This window comes from Nymphaea colorata, chromosome 1, assembly GCF_008831285.2.
Source record: "Nymphaea colorata isolate Beijing-Zhang1983 chromosome 1, ASM883128v2, whole genome shotgun sequence".
NCBI lineage: Eukaryota > Viridiplantae > Streptophyta > Magnoliopsida > Nymphaeales > Nymphaeaceae > Nymphaea > Nymphaea colorata.
In genome coordinates, this window is record NC_045138.2 from 12,303,356 (window position 1) to 12,311,426 (window position 8,071).

An 8,071-nucleotide genomic window follows, 5' to 3' on the forward strand; every position below is an offset into this window, starting at 1 on the left:
GTCCAAATCAATATATCACCAGTGGTGATGAGAAATCCCAGTCCATTAATCTTGAATATGAGTTGTGGATGAAACAAGACCAACTTCTCTTAAGTTGTATTATTTCTTCAATGTCTAAAACGGTACTTGCACAAGTTGTTGAGCTTAAAACGACATATGAAGTATGGATTGCTCTTAAAAGGTCCTATGCTGCCCATTCTCGCTCAAGAATCATGCAACTCAAGGAACAACTACAAGGACTTTGGAAAAGGAACTTAACAATGGATGACTATTTCTATAAAGCCAAGATGTTGGCTCACCAACTCGCCGTTGCTTCAAAACCAGTAGAAGGGGAATATTTAATCATGCATATCTTGAGAGGACTTCTTCAAGAATACTCAACCTTCAAAACATCTCTGATCACTCGTGTAGATCCGATATCCCTCAGTGATTTGCACAGCCTCCTTCTCACACAAGAGACACAATTTAAAGAACAAGATCTTGAGCATGAAACATTTGCCCCTACTACTCATTACGCCCAACCATATTCAGTAGTTAGGGAAAATTTTGACAGAAGACAACCCTCAATGCTCCAAAGGGGCCGTGGTCGAGGCCGAGGCAGGTCTGATTTCGAACGTGGCAGATCTGATTACGGTGGAAGAAATCGTATTATATGTATGTTTTGTGATAAAATGGGCCATAGTGCCAAGAACTACTTTAAAATAGCAAGGAAAGATAACACCAGAGCAGCAACAACCAACTCAAACGCATCATCATCCTCAAATGCTCAGGTATATCACTCCTCTCCTCATATGTTAGATGATGCAAATTGGATCCCTAACACAGGAGCGACCCATCACATCACCAATTCTCTTGGATCGATGACAATTCATGAACCTTATGAAGGCAACGACTCCGTTTAAGTTGGGAACGGATCAGGTATGTGTATTAAAAACATTGGGTCAGCTCTCTTTCATCTTCCTAAGACTACTGTTACTCTGCGTGATATTCTCCATACTTCTAAGATGGTTCATAATCTGTTATCTGTGAATAAATGCTGCAAGAATAATCAAGTTTTGTTTGAATTTTATACCCATCATTGGGTGGAGAAGGACCAGCGTACAGGGGTGGTGATCCTACAAGGAAAGAGTGACAATGACCTTTATTGTCTCCAACTCCCACAACTAGAAAACAATCAACGACAAACTGAAAAGGTGGCACTCTATGGAGAATGGACGACAATCAGTAGATGGCACGCTAGACTTGGAAAAACTGCCTTGAATAATGTTCATTTTATTTTGAGAAAATTAAAACTTCCTTTTGATTGTGATGTCAAAAACAACAATGTTTTTTATCACAATGCCACCAAACCACTTGAAGTGGTTCACTCAAATATATGGGGTCTGGCGCCCATGATTAGCAAAGACAGAAATCGGTACTATGTCTTCTTTATAGAAGAATACTCGAAGTATATATTGTTTTATTTTCTAGTATATAAGTCTGATGCTAAAAAGACTTTTAAAGCGTTCAAGGTGAAAGTCGAAAATATATTTGATTCAAAAATTAAGTTTTTCCAATCTGACGGTGGTGGTGAGCATGTAGCTGTTAACAAGTTCTTTCAAGATCATGATATCAAAAGAAAAATTTCATGTCCTCATACACACGAGTAGAATGACACAACTGAAAGGAAACATCACCCTTATGTTGAAACAAGCATCTCTCTTCTTAAACATGAAGGTGTTCCAGCGAAATTCTGGACTTATGCATTAGCACAACAGCATATCCATTGAACCACGTTCCTACAGCAGGCCTCAAAGGCAAGTCCCCAATTGAAGTTTTACTCAAAATACCTCAAAATTATAGCTTCATGTGAGTGTTTGGGTGTGGCGCTTACCCAAACTTGCAACCTTATCACCGTCACAAGCTTCAACCTAAGTCCTCCAAACATGCCTTTCTTGGATACTCAAATGTTCACAAGGGTTATCTGTGCTACAACCTCAAAAATTTCAAAATCATTGTCAACCGACACATTGTGTTCAATGAATCAAACTTTCCATTTCTCAAACAACCAGATCAACTCCATGATACTCATCGTACCACCACACCAATACCCATTTTTTTACCTAGGGTACCTCCCACAAATCAACTCTATCTCAAATCGGACACCACCATCATCTCAACCCAGCCCTACACGTGACCCAAATGCCACTCCAACTACACCTTTTATACTCGACGAGTCAACCGTGCCCCCTTTTCGAAGCCATAGCATGATCACCCACTCCAAAGACGACACGAGAAGACCAAAATCCTCATTTTCAACATCCTATGCACTTTCATCAAAATGCCTATGGCAAAGGAGATGCAAGCCTTTCATCAAAATGGAACATGGACTCTTGTTCCACATGATTAGACATTTACCATTATCGACTGCAAATGGTTAAACGTAAAGCTAATGGAACTTTGCAATGTTACAAAGCTCGACTCTATGCCAATGGCTATGATCAAATTGAAGGCATCGACTACTTTGAAACATTCAGCCCTGTTGGAAAGCAAGCTATTGTATGCATGGTTTTATCACTCGCTACTTCTCTTCGTTGGCCTATAAAGCAGCTCGACGTTAATAATGTGTTTCTTCATAGGGATATTACTGAAGGCATATATATGGCTCAGCCACCGGGATTTGAAGATCAACGTCACCCAGGTTACAAACTTTATAAAACACTCTATGGACTGAAGAAAGCCCCAAGAGCTTAGTATCACCGCCTCAGTCAGTCGCTACTGCATATGGGTTTTAAAATGTCTCACGTTGACAACTCATTGTTCACCTTAACTACAGATCAGGATAGGATTTTTATCATGGTTTATGTTGATTATATCCTAGTAACTCTATTGATCAAGTTACTAAGTTGATTCATCTCGGCCCTTTACATTATTTTTTGGGTATTCAGGCCATTCCAATGTCAGAAGGATTTATTCTCTCACAATAAAAGTATATTATTGATATTTTGACTCACACAAATATGATTGGTGCCAAGCCTATCTCTACACCCTTATTGGCAAATTCCTCACTGACAAAGGTTATACCACCCTTTCTAGATGCCACTCTTTAGCGCCAAACTGTTGGGGCCCTTCAATATCTCACCATAACTAGGCCTGATCTATCCTACACAGTCAATAAAGTGTGTCAATTCATGCACACTCCTACGACTAAAAACTGGAATGTTGTAAAACACATTATGTTATGTTAAAGCCACCATTCATCATGGCCTGTCCTCAACCAAAACTTGTTAACTCACCTATGTGCTTACTCTTATGCAGACTGAGTCCAGATGACGGCGAATCCACTGGGGCCTATGCTATCTTCCTTGGCTGGAATTTGATCTCTTGGAGTTCGAAGAAACAACCCAATGTCACCCAATCCTCCACTGAAGCTGAGTACTGGGCAGTTGCCAACATTGTTGTAGAGTCCATTGACTTAAATATTTGTTACAAGATATGGGCATCTCTCTTTCAAAACCACCAATTCTTTGGTGCAACAACATTAGTACCACCTATATGATGACAAATCCAGTTCTTCATCAGAAAATTAAAGATATTGAACTGGATGTACACTTTGTTCGAGATCTTGTTGTCCACAAACAGCTCTTTGTAAGACACATTCCTGCCTCTCATCAATTGGCGGATCCTCTCGCCAAAGCTCTACCCACAAATGCCTTTGTTCGAGGATGGTTCAAACTCAACGTTCGTTCAGGACCATTGAGTTTGAGGGGGGATGTTAGCATATCAGATCAAACAAGCGACCCAATCTGGAGCTGATTTTGGAAATGCATTACATAGACAAAATCGTGCTCATGAAAAAGGAAAGAAAGTAAAGGAGAATGGAAATCAACGATCCCTTGATTACAACAACAAGAAAAGGAAAACTGTCAAACCTGCAAAGGGAATTAAAAAAAAGAAAATTAGCGCAAAATAACATGCAAATGCATATTAACATGTACATATTCATGAGAGTTTTCCCCGGGTTGAACAATGCTCAGCCTTAAAATTTGACATAGAATAAGAAGAAAATCTCAAACCATATTCTCATTCTCACCATGCATTCACATGGAAAATCAAACAATTATGCATGGACAACATCTTGAAACAAAACAATATTCAAGGAAAGAGAGAGAGCATGATTCAACCATAAAATGAAATGTCATCTTGTCTTCCCATGCTTCTGGTGCACTTGAGCATGACCTCTTGACTCTAAAATAGAGATTGAGATCTATCTCATCTGGCCATAGAGAGATGAAGAAGAGAGGAAAAAAAAGCATCACAACGAGACTACATTCAAGAAAAGATAGAACATGATGCAATCATAAAATGAAATAACATCTCCTCTCATGCTCCCGGTGCACTCGAGCATAGCTTCTTGACTCTAAAATAGAGATTGAGAGTTATCTCATATGGCCATGGGGAGATGAAGAGGAAAGAAAAATGGGAGAAGCAAAACAATACTATATTAAAAAAAAAAGATAACATGATTCAATCATGAAATGAAATATTGTTTCACCTTCTCATGCTCTCGGTGCACTCAAGAATAACTTCTTTACTTTAAAATAGAGATTTTAGAGCTATCTCCTATGATCATGGGAAGATGAAGAAGGGAAGAAATAAAGAAAAGCATGGATTGGGATGTGGGTTACATACCTCTTAAGAGAATGATTTGAGGGAAAAAGATCACCCTTGCGTCAAGTGATTCTAGACTCACCTTGAATAGAGCTGCAAGGTGATGAAGAAGAGGCCTCCAATAGATCTTTGTGCTCCCTTGAAGAGTTGTAGTTTGCTCCAAGTTGGAGAAGAATAAGAAGGATGAGAAGGAAATGGAGGAAGCGGGAAAATGGAGGAAGAGAGCTTAAAACTCTAAGTCCTCAAGTGAGAATGCACTAGAGCTTCTCCAAGGGCTAGCTCTTTGCCCAAGAGGGGGGTAATAGGGGTTTTTATAGAGAGTTTTGAAGCCAAAACTCAAAATTCATTTTTTTTTAATTTTATAACATTTTCATACGAATTTCAAATAATTTTGCATTATTTTCAATTTTTCTAAGAAATAGGTTTTGAGTGAGTTTGATTGGCCATTAGGCCTGAAAATTCACTTAAATTGTCTAAAATAGCCTCTAACAGTTTGCTTTTGAAGAAAAAATAGGGTTTAACGACACATGCCAGTGCGAAAACGCGCTTGAGGGCGTGCCCCCGTGCATGGCAAGCGCGGTCGCGCGTTGTGAATATGATATGAAATGATATGAAAATAAAAAATAGGATAAAATGAGCATAAGACTCCTTTTCCTTTTTGTTTAGTTTATTTAAAAAGTGTATAAGATTGGTTTTGTTTCAAATGGGTGGTCGACTCCGTTTCGAGTGACTCCGGACTTGTTCCAAATCTGATTTTGGTTCAGTCGGTTGTCGACTCATTCGAGCGTGCGACTTGGGTTTAAAACATGTTTTTGGCGTGAGAATGAGTCCTTAAAACAAAGGGGAGGTCCGCACATGCACGACGCTCAAATTTTATCGTTTCGCACTTAATTTCGGATTTTGAGTTTGAAATGCTTGATTTAGATCTGAACTGGGGTTTTGGATCTAATTTAGATCAAAAAATTAGATTTTGTGTTTTGGTAAAAGAGTGTAGCATTTTTGAAAAATTTGGGGTGATTACAAGGTGTTAGGCAATTTTAAACTTTTTTGACAAGATTGGCATTCAAGCATATAAAGGAAAGGGTCCGCATCATGATATGACTCATTGGGAACTTTTCCCTACACAAAATTAGATGAAACATTTAAAACTAGATGAATAATAAATGTGTAAGAGCGAGCCCATACCACTCAAACCATAAATGTGTATGATCTATTTGAAGCTTGTTTAAGGAACCGATAGTCTGTTTTTAAACTTTACTACGTTTTCTTAAGGTGACATTCTCCTTTGGTAATTTTAAACAAAAAAAGAAAAGCCATAGGCATGCAACTTATAAAACATGACATGGCGTACAATAAAAGAAAGAGTTTGCACTAGCAAGTGTACCTATTGTGAACATGTTATATGCTAGGCCCTAATATGGGAGGAATGTGCTAGGGGCCCAAAATCATGAAACTGCCTTAACGAATGCTTCTATGGTGAAAAGGTAGAGAACATGTCCCTGCATTGGCTGCCCATCACAAAAATGATCTCTTGTCTACTACATATAGTTTCCAAAATGGGCATCAAATCACTCGAATGACATGCCTTTCTCTATTAATTTAGATGAGTAATTTAAATAATTATGGATAGCCTTTTTTACTTATAGTAATCGTATGTGTACATCAAGTATATATGGTGCCATACAGAAAAAGGTTGTTACCAAATGGCTGCTAGGCAAACACTCCTTATACTTTGCGAACATGTAAGTGCACACATCCGCCTATACAATAATATAAAAAAAAACCAAAAAAAACTTTGCACAAAATTGATGTATGAAACTGCCATTTTCTTTCTATGTCTCATGCTCACGAGAGGAAATGTCTTGAAGAAGAGCAAGAAGAAAAAAGAAGAAGCTAATTAGCTGTCTACACTAAACTATACAATTACCAAGTTTCAAGCTTAGGCCAAACCCAACAATATCCAACACATTTTTCATTGCAATGGTTGAAAATGGAAGTGTAAAAATTTCCATGAAGCAAGATTATATGCTAAATGTAAGGACGTTGGTGCTAAATGGTAAATAGAAATAAAATATTCAAGAGAATTGCAGCAATTCCTAGAGAATTGCAGCAATCCCTAGAATCACCTAATCCACAAGGAGTACAAATATGAGTTTATTTTTTTTCAAACCTTCCCCTAACATGGCTAAAAATTGAAAAAATTCTTCATAGAATATCCAGGACGACTACGTACCACAAGTTGTCTTTTGCTGAGAAAGAAAACAAAGACTTCTTCAAGAATAGTTGCCATTATTGATACAAAAAGTGTAGGTAAGGTACAATTTCTCTTCCAATCCACAATTAGTATGTGTTATCAGCTGCAATACCCAGAAAAACCCCCAAAAAAACATGGTAAAGTTGTAGAAAACCAACAAATCATGGAATTCAACAAAAGTAAAATGCTTAGTCTCATTCTCTTGTGAAGGTTTTAAAGTCTTGGATTGTTGAACAGAATCAAGATGTTGTTAAGCAGCAAAGGGTACAAAAGATTTATAATTCTTAACCAAAACAAAAGTCCACTTACAGCATATAGAAGAGTCTGAGATTTTGCATCCATAGCAGCATGAAAACCAGATAATATGTTTTACCAGCTGCAATACCTGTGTGAAGTAATGGCTTATATTAATTTAAAAAATTTATTATGCTTATTGATTCAATTAACAATAAAAAGGCGATTTGGTTAGGATGCTTTCTTTCTAAAAGGTAAAAATGGCCGACAAAGGGTGATAGGCCATTGTTTGGTTGGTGCAAGCAACAGAGCTAAAAAGCATAAAGAGATGAACTTTGGGTTAACTGAAACAAACCACAACTTGTTTTGGAAGCTGAATGTAGTGATTAGTTCAACAAACCCTCAACAAGATTAATAGAAAGAGGAGAGGGAGGCCAAGTCTTCATCTTCCTTGATGAGGGAAAGCAGAGTTGCAGTACACTACAAACTCTCCACAATGCCATTGTTGTCTCCACCAACAAGGCAAAAGTTGGGAAGAAGTTTACCACAAAGAGCTGTGTTCCTTCCTCAATTATTGGTTTAAAATAAAAAATGAATGAAACCATTCACTCTCCTATTTTCTGCATCAAGAAACAAAACACAAACTTATGCCTGCAGCTGACATCACCTTGAATCCCTCCTCGTTACTCAATCAATTGCATTAAAGCATAAATAAATGAAACTAACTTATGGCTGCAGCTATGACGTCTATCGGAGGCAAGAAAAGGCAATTATGATAATAAGGTCTTAAAAAAGACATGATGGTCAAAATTTCTGGTTTTGCGTGAACCTAAGAAAGACTCTCTCTCTCTCTCTCTCTCTCTCTTCATACCCCAAAAAAACAAGTGCCATCAAATTGGAATGGACTGAAGGGCTTCGACATTCAAAAGAAAG